We start from the raw sequence: 20268 nt of genomic DNA on the forward strand, positions 1-20268 counted from the left end.
CGCCGCCGCCGCCGCCGTCGCCGGAAGTGGGCGGGGCCCGGGAGCCGCCCCCCGGCCCCGAGCGGCGGCCGCGGGAAGCGGGGCGGGAGCGGCGGCCGGGCGTGCGTGCTGCTGCCGCTGAAAGGGGGCTCGGGGCGGCCTCCTCGCCCCACAGCTCCGGGCTGTAGCCCGGTGGGACTCGGTCTCTTCTCATCCTGCCGCTGTCCGCCTGGGAGAGGACGTGGCCTCGAGCTGCGCCACAGGAGGTTTAGGCTGGCCAGTAAGAGGAATTTCTTCCCAGACAGGGTGGTTTGACATTGGCATGGGCTGCCCGGGGAGGCGGTGGAGTCACCTGGAGGTGGCACTCGGTGCCACGGTCTGACTGACCCGGTGCTCGGTCATAGGTTGGATTCGGTGATCCCAGAGGTCTTTCCCAACCTGACTGATTCTGTGATTCTGTTAAGTATTTCTGATTTGTGGAGTGTACGTGAGTTAAAGCATCTCCACCCATGGCTTTCCACCCCGGGTTCATGGCCACATTCGGGTCTGGGGAGGTGCCGGGGCCCTGGGAAGCACGCAGGTGCCCGAGGCCAAGCCTCAGCTGGGCTGTGATTTCTCTCTTTGTCAGCTATTTTCCCTATTTTTGCCTGCAGACACATCCCAGCAGTGCTGGGGCTTCCCTGTGTGCTGGGGTGATGGTTTCTACCAGTCATGGTAGAAACCCTAGTGACCCTGCCTGCCGTAAATACCCCCCAGATCCCTGCAGGTAAATCACCACCCTGGTTTTTACTTTCTCTTTTGCTTTTAAATCAGTTCTATATGGCCTTGCAACACATGCTTGTATATAAATCATATGTAATGCATCACTGAATCCCTACACCCACAGAGAGTCAAACTGCAGGCCAGTCAAACAGACAGTGCCCTGTTGCCATGAGGAGAGGGCTGTGGGAATTGGCAGGGTGCTGCTGAATTCCATCCTCAAGAGGTGGATGGGTGCAGCCTTGCCTGTGATGGGCAGGGCGGTTTTCATCTTCATCCCTCCTGGCTCAAGCTCCCTGTAAGTTCTCTGGGATAAACCAGGTAACCACCAGGATGAGCCAGTCCATTTGGGGGTGGGATGGCTCACCTCTGCATCTGCCTGTTCTTTGGCTTTTAAGAAAACCAAAAATGCAAAGACCGTGTGAATTTTGCATCCCAATCCACTGGACCTGGGAGCATCCCTATTTATTTTGTACCACCAGACAGTACAGGGCTCACTGCATGCTGCCTTCTTGACATCAGGGAAGATCCTCCTCTTTATGCCCTGGGTCCACCAGGGAAAAAGTCCTGGATTCACTCCAGAACTTCAGCAAAATCCTGATCCTTTTCTCTAAACATTGATGGGAGTTATCTTAAATGCAAGATCAGCCCCACTCCTGTCCTTCCACTGTTAATTGAAATGCTTTAATTTAAACCTGCCTCTCTCTTCCTATGATGCCACATGCAACACCTGCAAGCCAAACACAACCTAGATAATTTCTGGATAGGACTGCGTCAACTCTTGTACAGCTGTCCTTTGAAAGGAAAATTGCAGGCATGACTTTCAGGGTAATAAGCAGAGATAACTTTTTATCTGCCAGCAATAAAACTAATTCCAGTAACCTGTCTCACTGCAGTGGAACCAGGGGAAAACACTCCCTCCTTCACTGCATTTTATGGAAGGAAGGGAACAGGCAAGACTGAGCACTGGTGGTGTCAGTCAGTGTCACTAAGGAGGTAACCAGAACCAATCTGTCCAAAACCAGCAAAGTTTGGTGAAGCTCTTGAGCTGGATTAAACTCAGGAGTGTTTTATCTCACATCACACAGGCAAGCTGCTCATGCAGTTCCTGGTGCTGCTGCTCCTGCAACAGCAGCCATGGATGCTCAGGGAGCAGTGTCCTGGCAGCCTATCCACCTGCACCAACATTCTGGCTTAAGAGGACACAGGAACGCCAAAGAGAGGTCTAAATGCCCCAAATGACAAAGAACCTTTTGCTCCCCCAGTGCCTGATGTCACCATCTCAGCCAGGGGGTTCAGCATCTTCCAGGAACCCGGGGCTGCATCACAAAGGAACAGCAGGACAGAGGCACCGAACCCAAAGCACTGCCTGGTTTTATGTCTCATAAATAAACTGCCTTGTAAATATGCCTCGTAAATAAAATAAATACAGCAGTAGTGATTTCTTTTGGTCTCATCAACTGAGAAGTTTACACCAGTGCAAGATGCTGCCAAAAGTACTGGTCTTGTCCCCTGTCTTACTGCAGCCCTTCTCCCCATCCCAGTTTTGGCTCAGCACTGGCAGGTTTTGGCTGGGAGAGTTGGCTTTTGGATGGGCTCATTCCTGGCTTGCAGGTGGGTGGTGATAAGGGGAGGTGGAAAAGCCCTTCTGAAGACCCATCATCACCCTTTTATCTCACTCATTTATTTCTTCCTTAGCTCTCCTTACTAAGTTTCCCACTGAGGATATTTATATTCCCTCTCTCCTTTGTTTTTCAGCCGCCTCATTTATTGCCAATGAACTGACTTGTTTGAGCTGAGAAGGATCAACAGATAAAAGAAATCTGTGTGTTTATGGGGAAAAGACAGTGCAAATGCCCAGGAAATATGGCTGGGAGGCAGCTGGAAAGCCAAGGTGTGAACATTTTAATTTACTGACAGGGAAGAATAGAAAAATCTTTGTTATTGTTGTTGTCCAAAAAATATAAATGGTAACACAGCTGCTTTATGGCCATTTCTTTCTAAATTATATATATTTAATAGTAATAGATACTATAAATAGAGATGTATGTATAATATACATATGATATCAATACATAATACAAAATATACAAGATATAATATTGCAACATGTATATATGCAATAATAAATATATATGTAGTGATATGCATATATGTAGTAATATGTATATATGATTTCTACATCTTATGTGTATTATACGCATATGATACATTTTTCTGTATTATATAAATACATATTTACTACTTTATCTACAATATAAATTCAGGAATTTATATTATAACATATTATTCCAGGTGCATTCAGGCATCCAGCAAAGTAGACATGATACACACAGATCCCCAAGGATGTGTGTGTGTGTATATAATGTAAATATTTATTACTTAAAGATTTATATATATTTTATCTATATACATTTATATTACGGATGTATGTATTTGCACAGTCTATAAAACCCGTATAATATATATAGTTATATGTTGTAATTTTTCTTTTCATTTTTTCTTTTTTAAATCTGAATTTTGGCCGAACAGGACAGTGAGTGAATGGCAGCAGAGCAGTGAAAGGCCATCCCTGGGCCCCTTGGGTGGGGCACACGGCCACGGCTGCACCTGAGCTCTTCCGGCTCCTGTTTGTCCAGCGAGTGCAGCTGCTGCCCCACACATTCCCGGTTGCTCCAGAGCTCTGTTTCCTGACCAACACCCATTTGCAGTATTTCCCAAACAAGTGAGGCTCATCACCATCGCTCCCACTCCCTCTTCCCCTTCCAATAATCTCTAAGGGCTGGGGAGCAGCCGAGTTCAAACAGTCCATGCTCGGGCATCGACTGGGCAGGACGTGAAGCATTAACGAGTTTAATAGCACCAAACAGATAAAAGGTTTCAAAGTGCATCATTAAAAAATATCCCTGTGGCAACGGGCTGTGATACCCCAGGGCTTCAACATGAGGTGCAGAAACCTGTGACTGCCTTCTGAAATCCTTCCCAAATGTTTAAAAAATTATAAAAATCCACATTTCATTTCATTTTAGTTTAGCTTAGTTTAAGAAACAGGGTTCTCCCTGCCCATGCTGTGCTCACACAGCCATTGTTCAACTCCACATGGTTCAATGTTGGAACAAAATAAAATATTAAATTAAATTAAAATAAGAGAATATTTTTAATTCTATGTCTTTGTCTCTTTTCCACACTTGAAGCAAGGACACACAGCACACCTTTGGGGCAACAGCTGAAAGCCACTGAATCACAAAAGCCTGGTTGCACCTAAAAATCTCCTGTTAACAACCTCAGGAGGGACTATCTACAGGTTTTGGGTGCTCCCCCTTGGAGCAGCAGCACTCTTGAGTAGTAACTTATCCAAAGAGGAACAGAACAGAGGCTGCAAGGACAGGTATCCTGGTTTGGAGGGAGTTTGGTTGTGCTGGGAATGGCTGGAGCTGCTCAGGCCTCACAAGGGAATGGGGATTATTTCGCCCACAGATAGGCTGGACAAAAGGTCTGGAATAATACAGGGTCTATTTTTACCTCTCTTCTTGCAGGAATTTTGTGGTGGCTGGCATCTGGTGGCATGCCGGCACGCAAACCACGCTGAGGGGCTGGGAGGGGGTTTGGGAACAACGCAGCCCCCTCTGCTCTGAGGTGCTGGGGGGAAGACAGCCCGAGAGGAAGGCAGGGTTCCTATAGGTCCTGTCCTGCCAGCTGCTTCTCTGCATGCTGGAAGTCTTCCTACTGGTTTTTCACGGAAAACAAAACCCTCCTGACAAGCCCTTATGACGAAGGACAGATGAGTCTTGTCCTTATCGCCACCCCGTTGTCACCCCTTCACATTTGCCCCTGGACCTATTCCCACCGCTATAATTAACGGCAAATCAGGTGTCAGCTTGCTCTGTTGGACACAGCCGTGGAAATTCTTGGCACAGTGCTCTTCCTTTCGGGGCTGGAAGCCAAGTGCTGGAGACATGGGAGAAAAACGGCTCATTACGCCTGCAGTGGGCTGAGAGCCTTCCCCTTCCTCCTCTGCACTCCCAGGGCTGGATCCAGGACCTAGTTCAGACCCAGTGACCACAACTGGATTTCTGTGTGCCCACCCAGCAATCCCAGGCAGGGAGAGCCTAGCAGTACCAAGCCTGGCTCATCCACCTCTCAAGGTTTGCACCCATGGTCAGGCAGGTTCCCTGCAGCTGGGACCATGGTGGTGGACCTTGGCGTGCTGGTGCTGAGGGCCTGGCCTGGAGGTCTGCAAGGGATGGGGCTCAGCCACTGGGTGATAAGCCTCCCTCGCTGCCCCGCCGAGGCTGGCTGGGGTTGGTGACACCAAAGCTTCCTAGCCCAGAGGATTAGGGACTAACACTGCTGGTGGCTCCTCCTGTGGATTTGGTGAAACAGCTCAGTAGGATTTTGGTGCCTGCCTGGCAGCTGGAGTCAAGGGGAGAGAGATGGTTTCCAGGTCACTCCACTTGGCCAAGCAGAGCATGAAGAGGTGTTTGACCAGCCAGTTATTGGGTCTTAAATGTTGGACATGCAGAAAGAAAGGACATGCACTGGGGCATGGTGAACCTGGCTATGAAAAGCACCAAACAGGTGAGTTAAGAGCAAGACTAAAAGAGTTACTGTAATTTTTCAGGTTTCTCTACCAATAGACCATGGGGTTTTCCTAATGAGTCATAGATCTGCAAAAAAACAGACGCCAGGAAGGAGCTCTGGAGCTCTGGAGGCCCCTCCTCCAACTCCTGCTGGATCAGGTTGCTTAGGGCCAAGGTTTTCATATCCCAGGACAGATATTCCACAGCCTCGTTGGGCTCCATTGTTGGATCACTCTCACGGAAACCACTTTTTTTCCTGGTATCAAACTGAAATTTCTCTTCTTCCACCTTGTGCCCACTGCCCCTTGTATAACCTCTGAGAAGAGCCTGCCTCCAACCCTGCATCTGCTCTGGCATTTGCCTTTGCTGGGCTTGGTGAGGTTCCTGATGGACCCTTTCTAGGGCTGAAATTTCTGGTTATCCTCTCTGGATAGCTCCTGTTCTTGATCATGTGGGAGAAATTTAAACTACTGACACGTCCTAATACAAAGTCTCAGATTATAAAAACAGGGAATATCTTCAGGCAGTTAAAAGACACATACCTAAATGCACTAGTTTATGCTTCATACAACAAGATGCAGAGAATTTTGGTTTTAATTTTGAAATTTAATAGTAAGTTTTAAAGCAAGATTAATTTAAGGTAACATTAGAATCTGGATGAGAAGGAAAATATGTAATATTCTCATGGAACTGAACAGCAGCAGAGGCTTAAGGTGAAAGAGAAGGGTTAACCCTTAGTTATAAGGGTTATAAGGTAATTTATCCACAAATTAGAACAGCAAATTTATCTGTACTAAAAATGTCTGTCTCCTATCCCCACATATCACAAATAATAATTTGGCTGCATACTTACTTAACAACTACCTCTATATCTACTTCTTCCACCTGGAATTCTGTATTAACCATGTGCTATCAAAGAGAATAAAACAAGAATGAAACAAAATCTAAGCTTCCTTCTAACTGCTACTGAGTTTATTAACACACACAGAGGAATCCCTGAGGCAAACAAGGAGCAGAAATGCACAGGAAAGACCTACTGGCATCATTCAATGCTCTGTTTGTTCAGTAGCCCTTCCCTCCCATGTGCTGGGATCATGCCCAGGCTTCTGCAGCAGCCCCAGCTTTGCAAAACTCTCTTCCCACCAATGTCCCCTCCAGAGAGATGACTTTTTTTTTTTCCTATTCACCACATTTCTGAATATTTTTTCTTGAACAGTTACCCAACCAGTTGGTTTCTGAGGGAAAATTAAACCTGTGCTCACAAGCCTGTGTGCAACAGCAGAACAGTTTGTCCCAGATAGGGAATGGTGCTCTTCAGCCAAGTCCTAGTCCTGCAATGCTGCAAAACCAAGCAGAAGACCAACCCCAGTGTGTCCACGTGATCCTTTTTCTCCCCCTGAAAGGCATAAAATAAATTAATTTCTGTTTTATTTCTTGCAATTATTGCGGCCCTTAGTAGCAGAGCACCAGCCTCCTTCCCTGTCACATGGAGGATTATATGCACCACTGCTGGAGTAAGGAACAAAACATCACCTGTTTTCAAGCATATAAAAAACTCTCAAGGCCGCCAGATCTTTTCTGGGCCTGTAGTTCAGCTGGCAGAAGCCTATCCCATGATGGTGGTGCTGCCAAACACCCTGAGGGTGGAGCAGCCCAAAGAGCCAGTGCTGACCTCCCGGTTTTCCCCTGCACAACATCCTCAGTGCTGCTGCTGAGGGGGCCAGCAGGATCAAATGGGACTCACTGCTTTGCTTTGTGTTGGTGGGCTGCAGGCTGTGGTGGCAGGATTGGGAAGATCCAATGGAAAGCCACAACTGAAGCTGCTGCATCCCACAACTCCATCGGTGACGCGGGGCTTCCCAACAGCTGAATGCTCTCCACAGCTGCTTCTCCCAGACACAACTCATGGTATGAGAGCCTTCCCGAGGCCATGCTGCAGCCATTTCATGGAGCAGGGATGAGGGGTCCTCGCGGGATTTGGCAGGCTCTTGCTGGACCAAATTCAGGATGGCCTCAAGCCTGGTGCCGTGGCTCCATGGAGCTGTCCTGCCCCTGGGACAAAACTGCAAAGAACCTGTGGTCCTGTTGAGCCCCCCATGTCCCTTCAGGTGCTCATGGTTAGAGGGAGTCTTAAATCAGGGAGTGCCAGCTGCTAACCGATTTCAAAACATAGAGTTGTCATCTATAACTCGTTGCCTTCACTTTGGTTTAATTTTAGACTTGCTCATTTTGGGAGCATTCTCTGAAAATACAGTTTACAATAGAAAGGGAAAGATGATGTATTTATTGCCACAAATGGACATGTTTTTCACCTCTTCCATCTTCTAGCCAAGTCATCCACTGCCAGGAGCCTCTTGGAAATGTTCTCAAGGACTTTTGTGGTAGGACAGTGACTCCCCACAAAGCCTGCCCTGCTTTTTTACCCCTTCTCCAATGGAAATGAGTGGATTTCATCCCTTTAGTTCTTGCCTGCTCCACACTGGACTTCCCACGTCCATCTCTGTGAAACGACCTTTTTCACAGTTTCTCCCACATAGTAAATCCTTTTATTTAAGGCCATATTTGTTTCCCTTCCTTAGTTAGAGAGACAAAAGACTTCAGCTGGAACCCCTGCTAAAATGTTTTCTTCGTGCTACTAAATAGTCATGGAGAAGCCAGATGAAACATCAGAAAACAATTTATTTCTTGTGTCCACACCACTGCACATCAGTGTCCCTGCCCAGTGGGGGGGTGGTTTGGAACTTTAAGGTCCCTTCCAATGCCAAATATTCTAGGATTCCATGATACTGCCACCAAAATCCCTTTTTGATGGCAAAGTCAGAATCTTGGATGCTTTTGGATGACTTCACAGCTCTTCAGGCTTTGCTGGTGGCAGGACAAATCCTCCTGGGGCACTATCAGCTCCCATCCTTTCCAACCAAGCTTGGGGTGGAGGGGGTTGAAGTTTGCCCCAATACTGTTCTTTGAATGTTGGATGATAAATCTGTTAACTGTGAAACATGTTTAATGTTTTATCCATTTCCAAGGACGTGCTTATTGAAAGTGCAGCCCATACAGTGAAACTGTGCTTTGAGTGCAGCCATGAAGGGTGAAACATCACAGATATAAAGCCAGACCCTTCTGTCCTGGGTACATTTTCACAGAGGAGGTGTCCTAAAATTTTCAACCCTGATAAAGTTTTGACTGGGGTTGGCATATGATGAGCCCTGAAGGTCCTCACCCAAAAAGCCCTTGTCAAGCGAAGCACAGAGAATGATTCCTAAGGATCATTGCTCAACACCTCAAAAATAGAGGTCAGGACAGGAAACCGGATCTCTGAATGACAAGATGAGGCCAGTGAGGAGCCGGAGCAAACAGCCTCATTCCAGAAGCAGAAAGAGCCACAGCTACTGAGGCACAGGAGACCTGGGGTGCCTCCACTGCCTTGGGCTGTGCTTATTACCAGGAGCATATTTCCATGTGCTCCAAGAGCTGCATTTTGCCCCATCAACAACTCCTGAAAGCCAACAGCATTTCCCATTCTGCAAATGGGTCCTGATCCAATTCCTCCAAAAAATATCTAATATCTCAATGACCTTAGGGACTCAATGACCTTTTCCAATCTGTGATTCTGTATGAAGGTGGCTGCTTCAAAGTCAGGCTTTTCTCCACAGCTAAACCACACCTGACCTATTCAAGAGCACTTTCCCCCTTTTTTAATTTTTTTTTCCCTAGTTTTCTTAAGCTCTGGGGTAAAACACGAGCAAGTTTAATCTTCTGCTACATGTCTTTGCCGGAGAAATCCAGAAGCAGCCAGAAATGTTTTACAAGCTTATCAAAGGCAATAAAAGTTCTCTGCTTGAGTGAAGAGGCTTTCCCCGGAGTCTGGCTGTACTGACGGGGAGCTAGCCCCGCAGCACAGGCAGGCTCCCCAGCTTTGTCCGGAGCTGTGGGAAATGCCCTCACACGCTGCCAGGCTGGGCCGCGCGGAGCCGGCACCACCGCATCGCGGGTGCGAGGAGCCGGCCCGAGCAGGGGGCTCCCACTCAACACAAACACCACCGAGGAGCCAAATCCTGCAGCTTCCAGCAGAAAACTTTGGGAAACGATTTGTTAGGAAGGGCACGCCGAGGGAGCTGCAGTGTTGCCAGCTGGAAGCCTCAAATAAGGCAAGGAACAAGTCGATTTACTGTGATGGCCAGCGTTCCGGTGTGTGAGGGGACGATGCTGTTGGCTTTGTCAGCCACATGGATTTGACCCAGTGCTGGGCCAGGTGGCAGCTGGAAATGCTCTGTGTGTATGTGTATATACAGCTAGATGTATAAAGTGACCAAGCTAGCCCGAGCTTTGGCAGCTCTCATCCACCCTGGGGTCTGTATAGCCCCTATAGGTCTATATGGACCCCTATAGGGCCCTAGGGGCCCCTATAGCCTCTGTGCAGCCCCAAGGCTCCATATGGCCCCTATACAGATCTATATGGACACCTATTGAGCCCTGGGGGCCCCTGTAGAGCCCCGGGATCTGTATAGCCCCTATAGGGATTTTATATGGCCCCTATAGGGCCCTGGGGTCCCTATGGCCCCTATGGGGATCTATATGGCCCCTACAGGGATTTTATATGGGCCCCTATAGGTTCCTGGGGTCCCCTATAGAGCCCCTATCGGTGCTTGGGGTCCCTATGGCCCCTATAGGGATATATATGGGCCCCTATAGGGTTCTATATGGCCACATTGGGCTTTGAGACAGGGTTTGTCATTCTGCCCCTTTGGGAAGTTTGGGGCTGAGAAGAAAGTTTAAAACAAAAAAAAAAACCACTTTTTTTTTTTTTTTTTTTTTTTGCAAAGGGAAATAGGCTGTAAAAATCAAGACCAGAAAGTCAAGCAGCCGTGTTAGAGGTTAAGCTGGCAGGTACGACATCTCCAGGGGACGTGGCATTTTTGCTTGTTGCTGTTCCTGCTGAGCCTGGAGCTCAAGGGGCTGGTCCTCAGCTCGTGGCAGCCCTGCCCTGCCCAGCCCAGGTGCCAGCTGTCCTCCTTGCCCTCTGTCCCAGTGTCAGTGCTGAGGTGGCTGTGCTCCAGCAGCTGCATGGCATCACCCAACCCTGCCTCCAGCTGCAGAGCCACCACCCTCCCTCGTCACAGCCACCTCTCCCTGCCCCCAGATGGCTCCAGCCCCTCGGGAATGCAGTGGGGTGCTGCGGTCCCCCAGCATGCAAAGAATCCACCTGCCAGGCCCTTTGGAGAGCTCATCCCTGAGGGATAGACATCCCAAAAGCTGGCATGGCAAAGCAAGAGCTGGTTAAGGCAGCCTGCAGGGCTGTGGGAGCACCACCCCCTGCCCCTGCTTGCCCAGGGTCCCTCTTTCAGGGGCTTCCCATGAGGAATGCAGTTATCACAGCCAGGATTTATGGGCAGAAAGGGGCTGCAGCCCCCACCACCCCCCAGCAGCCCTGCACAGCCCCACACGCTCCACACAGTGCTGCCAGCCCAAAGCTGCAATGCCTGCGCTGCAGGGCTGGGCACAGCAGCACCCTTGCTGCTACAGATGATTTTTTACTGGCCCAGCAGCAGAGAACCCTGCAACAGGCATTAAAATCCTGAATTCTCAAGTGAATGACACCTCCAGGATCAGGCTGTAGCTTCTTGGGTCCCCCCTACCATGTGTTGGTTGCAGCCCCGTGGGACAGTGGATTTCATCTGGCTGTCTGTGGAGAGAGGACACAAAGCCACCGAGCTGGAAACACGACAGCTTGTCAGGAAATAAGCACAGGACTTTTTTCCGGAGATGGAAGTTTGATGAGATCAGCTCACCAATTAATGTGAAGGCACAGAGCAACTTCTGCATTTTTTAGAGTCCTGGAAGATTAGAAGCTCCCATAAACTTTAATGAGATACTTCTGCAAAACCATTAGTAGAAGCTGTTGAAAAGCAAATTATAGCCATTTATGGGGACCCAAGAAACTCCAGCAGATATTCACTCAACGAGAGCCAGCAAAGCAGCTTTCCTTTCAAATTCCATCGTCCCTTTTGTCAAGAACTTCCTCCATTCTCTTGTCAGGCTTTAATTAAATTTGTGCAGAATGGACTCATTTCTTCTCCCAAGCTCCTGCTCCATCTACCAGCCTGGAGCTGGATCCAGCCAGGCATATCACCCACTACACTCCAGGTGCCACAATTCCCTGGGAAAACCACGATCCTGAACAAACCTGGGCCTCACCTGATGGATCTGAAATGATGATGTAACCAGTGGCCTCCAGGAAGCTCAAATGATGGGCAATTGTATCTTTTAAAGCTAATCTGGAAGGACACCTGATCTGAGCAGAAAAGAGGTGGATATGGCTTTTGAACATATCAAATGGCTTTTAATGCCTTTAATGAAACCTGGGGAAAGGGTGAATTTCTTGGCTGCTCAACTCTCCTTTTAAAAAAAGACACAATACATCTCAGCCTTTCCCAGATAAGAGAGCAGCTCCAGCATGTCACCCTTCACCTTCAAGAGTTGTCTGCAGGGCTGAGTCATTAATGCAGCTAATTAGAGACTTCAAGCTGATTATGAGAATTGCAGTAAGTGGAGTTACAAAATCCCTGGGCCTGATACTCCTTAATACAAAAGCCACTTTACACTGACCCAGCCTTAAAATACCCCGGGAGGATGTAAAATGCTCTTAAAGCAAATGGGATCTCTATACGCATTTGGAGGGACTGGCACACATCACAGACCACCAGTAGATGAGGCTGATGGAGCTCTCAAAGGTCTCATCTGCCCTCAGGTGAAATGAAAGCATCTTTCTGGTCAAAGAGAGTCAGGTCTTTCACAACAAATAAAAACAAAACAAAATATATTCAGGCAACTACCTGAAGAGCTGGCTGATATCGATTCAATAAAAGCAGAATAAAAATGTTGCTGAGTCCATTTGCAAGTGCCTCCAGGGGTGCCTTAACCTTAACAAGCCAGTAAAACTCCCCTCAGTGTGGGCTCTGACAAACTTCCATCACTGAACACTCCCTAAACTTCAGACGTATTATTTTGAACTGGATACAAACCTGAAAAGAAGAGCTCACTTTTCTGTATTAGTTGTACTGAGAAAGGAAAGGATCTTTCTGTAGTGTTTTCAAATGACTCAAAGCAATACATTGTCCACAGAACAACATTTGATGCCAAAGTGCCAGGCATGCACTTGTGGCCTGGAAGTGACCATTTGGGCACAAGGTGCCAGTGCTTGGCTTTTTAAGAGGGACGAGCCCTCTTCAAACAGAGAGGATCCCACCATCCCCAGCAGCCCAAGAGCTGCCCCTTCCTCACGCCTCAGAATCTCCCAGAAGCTGCCAGTGGTGTGTCCCAGGGCAGAGGACTGCACACACCATGGTCTTTGCAGAGAAAGGAAGCTGCAAGGGAAGCCTTATCCCTGGGCTAAGCACAGCTCCAAAAATATGACAGAAGTCATGAGACCCGCGACCCCAGTCACCTGATGTAAGGTCACAGCTCCGGTGACATTTGGATTACAGCATCATCTATCACAGTTTTGAGTCAGCAAAGAAGTGCAGCCAAAGGTTTACATTTCCCTGCCAGTAAAATAATGCAGGAAAAGTGTTTTGCTGGCAAGTGTGCACCATCCCATCCCAGCCTCGCTGAGCCTGTGGGGCAGGAGGGAGGGAGGGAAGGAGGGAGTTTGGGTCTCTGAACACGTGGGAATGACACCTCTACTCACCCTAGGCACCTCCAGGTCCTGGGTACCAGCACTGGGGTGGCACAGGAGCTTAGACAGAGGAGCCAAAACACTGCATTCCCTCCCACTCACTTCCCAGGGTAGATCAGCCCTGTCCTGTGCTGCTCAGAAGTAACCTGTGATAGGTAAAGGAACATGAAAATCCAGCCAAACCAGTATGCCCAGCTGGCAGTATCGGGGACCTGGACCCTGTGGAATGGCTGGGGAAACTGGGGCTCCAATTCCTTCACACCAGGTGTCCTGCCCTTTCCAGCACCAGTGCTTCGGGCAAAGGGAAACTCTGTGGCCACTTTTGCTCAACAGCAGATTAGAGATCTTAGGAAGGACTTTTCTCCTGCAGTGGGAGGTTTTGCTGGGGAACAGATATGAGCTGTGGGATAGCACAGTGCTAGCCCCACACCCAGTGGGTTAGTGGAGGGATGGGATCAGCCTCATTCTCTCCATAAGCAGAGGGAGACTCCATAGAGCTTTATTGCTGTCAGGGCACTCAAAGGAAAAAATATGGTTAAGCAGGATGAAGAGCTGAGAAGCAAACCTGCATGGGGAGTAGAGATGCTTGTATATAAATAATACAATTAGGTATGTGTATGAGCATTTTTCAATGTAAATAAAAACACATGTTTACGGGACTTAACAATCTCAAACTAAAACAAATAAAAAGATGCAAAGATTTCTTCATGTCCTGAAACATTCATGTTACCCTCACCTGCCCAAATATTTGGTCCAGAAGAAATGCTGTTCTGGGAGAGAGAGTCAGAGTAGACCCAAGGGTAAGCACAGTTGGATCTTGGAACATTTTTGGATCATCTCCCAACACAGAAGCCAACACAACAGAAGCACATTTACAGACCTTCCTGCAATCACTTTGGTGACCTGTGGTTTCTTATTTTCTCATATTCATCCCTCACTTTTCTTCCTATGACTTCTATCTGCAGATATTTCCCACTGTAAACCTAATTTTTCCCTAGCCACTGTCTTCTGCCATGATGTTTTTCCCTCTCCCTCCTTCTGTTTCCCCCAGTTAGCTTCATTTTTTTCAGCTGCGATGCCTCTTCTCTCTCTATTTCCTTTGAACCAGCTAGGAGGACAAGAGTCCTGAATCCCCTCCTTGTCCCAGATGCAAGAGGATCATTTTGGACCATGAGCAGCTCAGGGAGCACTTCCAGGTGAGCTGTACCTTTGCAGGAATGCTGTTCCTAGCAAGCTGGACCTCAGCTCAGCTCTCTGCCTCTCTGCTTTATGATCAGCAGTGTGTCTAAATTCTCCCATATATTAAGTGCTTAGAGCCTGATCCAGGGTTTCTTCTAAAGTAAGGACCCAGCTGCTTCTTTGTGATCCAGCTCCTCTGAAGCTTAGGAGGGCTCAGGTGGAGACTCCAACTGAACCAGACCCAGAGACATCCAGCAATGTGTGAGTTGGCAAGCAGAGAACACGAGAACAGAATTTCAATTATCAGGGCTGTATCTTCCACTGTTGTGAATCCTGCAGTTCTGCTGTGGTCACGTCAGCAGCACGGGGTGTGGATCACTCATGACTTCAGCACAGCCCTTCAAAGCATCCCAGCCCTCAGCTTGCCTGGTGACCTTCCTCCAAGGTAGCTGGGATGTGCCTGGGGGCTAAGGAATGGATGTGCTTACAACTTGCTCTTTGCCACTTGGCCCCCAGAAATATTCTGCAGCTTCATGTTTCCCAAGGCAAGGAGATGCAAGCTGTCAGTTCCCCTTGAAAAGGAAATGTCTTTGCAGGAGGAACCACTCCATCAACCCAGTCTGGACCCAAAATCCCAAGAGGAAAAGTCCAAAACCTCTACTCTGGACCCACAGGCTGTTTTCACAGCAGCATATACTAACTCACACTGCAAAGGTAGTCGGGGATATTCCCAAATTATCATCTCTGTAGTCATATTGTACCAGTGCTACAACAGTTTTGGCCAAGCCACCCCCCTATCCCAAACCATTCCCAGCACCTCTTCTAGCTCTGTGATGGGAAAAGGGATGTCTGAGTAGAGTGTTTTGCATAGAGAAGAGATCCCTGGTGCTTTTGGGCAGGTACCTAGAGAGAAAGGCAGACTGGATCTGCCACAGGGTTCTTTCAATGTGCTTTGGAACCAGCCATCTGCAAGTGCCAAGGTGGAGCAAAAGCAAAGTGGGAATAGAGGCATTTTTCTCCCTGGCTTAGGTGAACCTCCGCATTTGGTCCCACAAGTGCATCAGCACCCAGCTGAGCTGCCATGGAGGAGCCAGCATGGAGGAAAACCAAGCAAATCTCTTCTCCAAGAAACCCTGTACAAAGCAGAGTTGCCACTGTGAATGTACATAAATAATAGTAAACCAGCATGGGAAAAATATCCATGGTTGCCAGGCAAATTAATGCTCCAGCACAAACAGCAAATATAAATTAGGCTCATAACAGCCTTTGTGGGGGCATTGGATGCTTCAGAGCTAAACACTAGGCAAGGCAGCAATGCTTGTTGCTAGAAAAACGGGGCTGGGAAGGAGGGGTGCTGGCATGGGAGGAGTTTGGCATTCATGGCTCCCATTAAACCTTTCCCACACATGTTTTGGGTGGAGCTGCAGCTAGCTGGGCTTCTCTGTACCTTTTTTCAAGCATGTAATAAGGTAATGAATGGCTTGTAATTCTTCATGCACAGCTTTCCACATCTTCCAGGTCAATCCAGCACTCCCATTTTGCTCTCCTGGAGAGGCTCTGGCTGCGGGGTTTTGAAGCCAGGCCGGTCCCATGAGGAGATGGTTAAAAAGCACCAGAAATAGCGGGGGCTGCTGAAAAGGCAGCTCTGTGCCGGGAAGGCTGCAGACAGACCTCGGGAAGGGAGGGAAAGCTGCATTACAATCCTGGCATTGATGGCCCCTACTGCTGAGTGTGCCTTTCATCGCTGGTTGCTGCGAGGGGAGACAGGGAAGGGTTACTGAGCCATTCCTCACCCCAGTCCCACCGGCTCCTGCAGCGTTGGTCTTCTTGTACCCCTTTCAGGTGGGGAGGAGAAGACAATTCTGCTTTTTCTCCCTGTTAAAAATACACACTTGTTGGACTCAGCAGCATGCTAGGTCTTCAGTGGAATATTTTCAGTGGCTGTGAGTTGCTCTGTGGTTAAATAACAAACACAGCAGTAAAACACTAGTACATTTTCCTAGTGCAGGAGACAGAGCATCTATTGTCATCGGTCCTTAAGAAATGCTATTCTTATTTGTGGTCCCTGACCTCCTTTTTTATCCAATTTTCCCCAAATGCTTTATTGGGAGCAGATGCCAAATACGTACCATGAATTCTTACCATATATTGTTCTTTTGATATTCTGCAGTTTCTGTCAATGAAATGAGAAGTGGAAATTAGATAGCCAGTGCTTTTCAGTTAAAGAGATTTAATTTCCTAATCCTCTGAAGAAGGCTATAAGCAGGCAATTGTACTCATATGAGCAGCACTTGGACTGAACCTGTAAAAGTTGATTCTTTGTAATTAATTCTGCTCCTATGTGTTAACTGGCAAAATGCAAGGAAAAAAATGAACACCAGGAGGAATTTAAGTTTTAAACTGCTGTGATGATTAAAACTCTACATTGCCTCTCTGAATTGTACAATCATAGAATATCCTGTGTTGGAAGGAACTCACAAGGATCACAGAGTCCGATGCTTCCTTCTAATAATTCTAACAGGAATTTTTCCTGTTAAATAATTTTTTTTCAAGACTGAACTGTAAATTTGGACTTTAATGAGACCCACTAAGAAATTCACCATTTTCATGGGAAATAATGGGGCTAAGCATGTCTGGACTTTAAAGTACCCACAGAAAACTGCAAGGGACACTAACCAAAATCTGCTCCACCGGGGCTCACATCCAGCTGGTATTAAAGAACTGTGTGCTGCTACCAAGGGGCAGCAATTCCTGATGAAGTAAATAAATCCATCTGTAGTGTCCTGGGTCCCAGTTCAATGACAGCACATGTGTTTGACTACGCAGAGACAGAATTTGGCCTTTCACTACCACCACATAGAAAACGACTTCAGTATGATAAATGTGTTGATGCCAAACCCAAACAGAGGGTGACTTGTGCTTAATTTTCCCAGTATATTTCAGCAAACTTCTATCCACGAGGCTCCACATGACTTTTTTCATTAAGCTGTACAGCATGTACCAAGTCCCCTGTCTTTAAGGTGACATTTCAAACCCCTGTGGAGAAGGGACAGTTGTCAGGGCTATGATTAAAATAGATCCTTGTTTGTTGGTGTGACTTTTCCTCAGCTCCTGGGAGATGTGGCAGTGAGCCCTGCCACCTCTCCCAAAATGAGAGATGACCCAGATGGAGGCACATATAACACCCTGCTGGAGGCTCTCTTCCAACGTGCCCTTGTTTGCACTCACTGTTTGGGATGGCAATCCCCTGCAACCACCTTTCCACCTTTTCATTCCACAGGCTGCAGGCAGGAGTCTCCCATGGGTTGGCCCTTCCACCCTCTGGGGGCAAACCTAAGGACCTGGTACCACCCAAAGCCAAGTGCAGTGGCTCTGTGGGAGCACCAAGAGTAATAATTTGGGGTCCTAAGGGTGCATTTTTTTGTGCTTACGCACTTCAATATCTTTTGGGGGACTGCAAGGATTTGTAAGGAACCTCAGAGCATGATGTCCCACAGCGTGTCCATTACTTGGCACAGCCCTGGTGGTGAACTCAGCTATAAATAGAGCTGAGCCTCTGAGGCTGAGCCCACTTAAGCAGCTCTAATACAACACCTGCTAATCACTGGCCCCAGGGTGAGACAGGCATGTGGAGCTGCCCCGTCAGAGTGGGTTCTCAGAGGTAATGCTGGAAGGCAAACGATTTTCCAACGTCACTTTTTCAAATGGAACAAACAGGATGAGGTGGAGCAGCTGTGGCATTTGTCGTGTGGGACACTGGGACCTTGAAGATGCTCACATGCTGGCAGAGACAAGGCAGAGAGGACAGGAGTTTTGCAGGGGAAAATGTGACAAAATGATTTAGTGACTTACCATCTTCTTGAAAAAGCTCTGTAAGAAACTTCAGCTATTTGCTGAATTAGAGATGGAAAAATGACATAGATTCCCTAAAAGCAACAATCCAGGATGTGTTCCACATTGTAAAGTGGGTTGTTCCTAGGCTGTAAATTTAAAAGACAGACTTCATTGGCACTCTTCTCCATAGATGCTTTTTTACCAAATCTCACTCTGACTTGGGTAGGCTCCTGACAGGGATGTGACATTTGCCATTGTCCAGGCCTCATTGCCTGAAGTTGTCCAAGTGTCTCCAATCTCCTCTTTTTTATCTCATCATGTATCCCTGTTGGCTCAACAGCTTCCTTGGAGAAAAAGCTATAAAAATACCCTCTCCTTTCTAATGTTATGTCTTCCACCTGTTGTCTACTCCTTCTCTAAATCATTGGAAGTCAGGACCCATATTTTTGGCTGTCATGACAGCAGACAAGACCCATGACACCATCGCACGTCTCTCCTGAAGGTGAGAGCTGACGAGGGCTGGGCAAATGCCAGTGCTGGAAACCAAGGCTGGCTTGGCTCCAGCTGATCTGCCTCTCCCAGATGGCTATGGATGACCATGTCTGCCCATCACCTGGCAGCCCTGCAGAGTGGGAGACCAGGTGAAATAAACACAACTCAGCTTAAATATTGCTTTAGAAATTCATTAGGTGGTTAGAAAGAGTGGGATTTTTTTCTCTTTGTAACCATGGAAATCCCTGGTTTTCCTTCAAATCCAGCTCATTATCAAGAGGGACAACTGCAGAGAAAGCAGAACTCACTTTCATTAGTGTTTTTAGTGTTTTTTCTAGGAACAACAGCTCCCAGGTTGACTCAGTTTCTCTTATCAAAGGGACTTTGAGAAGTTTAAGGTTTTGTCCTCTGTGTTACCAGGGCAGTGTGTGTTCACTGTGAACAGAGGACGTGCTCCCCAGCTCTGGCTTCTGCCAGAGGGCTGGAAAACTCCTGGTGATTAAATATTAACAATTATTGCAGTGCCTCCACTTTGTTCTGGATCTAACACATGCTCTTTCTCCCAGGAATGTGGTGGTTATGGTGAGCTGAGCAATGTGGGAGCTCAGTTATTATGCACAGTACTGACCATGAATAAAGCCTTCAGCAGAGCTGAATCCATCCTGCCATTTTGGGAAGGGTGAATAGCTACATAAATAACATAACAACATCTAATCTACCCTTCCAGCTCTGATTCAACCTTGAGATTGATTTGTAAGCTCTTTTTAATCACAGTTCTTTTCTGTCTGCTCTATGACTGCTTGGGAAAAGTTGTTTGAATAAAATCTCCAGGGAGAGACACCCAAACCATTGCTTTCTCCCAAGCTGACATAATTTCTCTTAAAACTCTTACAAAGCGCTTCATTGGAGTATCACTTCCAGTTTTATATGTAGCAAATATAATCTGGATTCACCTGTGAAATGGTCACTTGAATGATACCAATTTGGAATCAAATAATAAAAAACAGGAGGAAACCACACAAAAAGAAGGGCTGGTAGATACTGGATGCAAACATAGTTAAGGCCTTTCTATCTTATGATCTGCTTCCCATTCTTCTGCTTGGATGAAAATTGAAGACCACTTCAAGTGCTCCAATCTAGTAGCAATTATACAGCTATGAAGAGAGGGGGTGTTAAAATAGTTATTGAGGGAGAACAAACAGACCTGGATTGCGGAAATGCTTCTCAGAACCCCATCATATCTTCCATGACATGACAAGAGAGAGATGGGAATGGTGTGGATTAATAATTTGCTTTTTCCTTCTGCCCCTCATGTAAATGTGACAAATCTCTGAAAAACTTGTTCCTGTGTATAAAATCTAACACAAATGTGTTCACCCCAGGGAGTCTGGAAGGGAAACAGTGGTTTGGCCAAGCAATTTGTCTTTTTATAATATTGATTCAGTCAAAGTGGCATAAATGGAAGAGAAGCCTTTAAGTCTGAGTACCAAAGTGCAGCCTCCATTTGATGTAATGAGCACATGTTTTCTGGAACTGTGGTACCCTGGGAGCTGCCTCCTTCCCAGTCTTCTGGCAGCTCAACTCATGGGCTCGGATGAACCTGACTAAAGGATGGTGGCCTGAAAGATATCTCAACCTTTTGCTTCTGTGTACCCAGTGTACCACAGCAGGATATGAGTCAGGAGAAAAGGTGAAGCACTTCCTGATTGCTCCATGTTAGTTAGGTGCTCAAGAGCACCTAACTTAGGTGCTTGGGGTCTGCCTTAGAAA

General features: G+C 47.3%; 1 long non-coding RNA gene across 1 annotated transcript; it reads left to right on the forward strand.

Moving 5' to 3' along the window:
- The first annotated feature begins 43 nt into the window (after positions 1-43).
- On the forward strand, positions 44-3899 carry LOC136555216 (uncharacterized). Its single transcript, XR_010783442.1, has 4 exons — positions 44-259; positions 633-745; positions 2497-2632; positions 3271-3899. It is a non-coding gene; the product is annotated as an uncharacterized lncRNA (long non-coding RNA).
- Positions 3900-20268: the final 16369 nt, after the last annotated feature.

Source organism: Molothrus aeneus, chromosome 3 (genome assembly GCF_037042795.1).
Source record: "Molothrus aeneus isolate 106 chromosome 3, BPBGC_Maene_1.0, whole genome shotgun sequence".
Taxonomy (NCBI): domain Eukaryota; kingdom Metazoa; phylum Chordata; class Aves; order Passeriformes; family Icteridae; genus Molothrus; species Molothrus aeneus.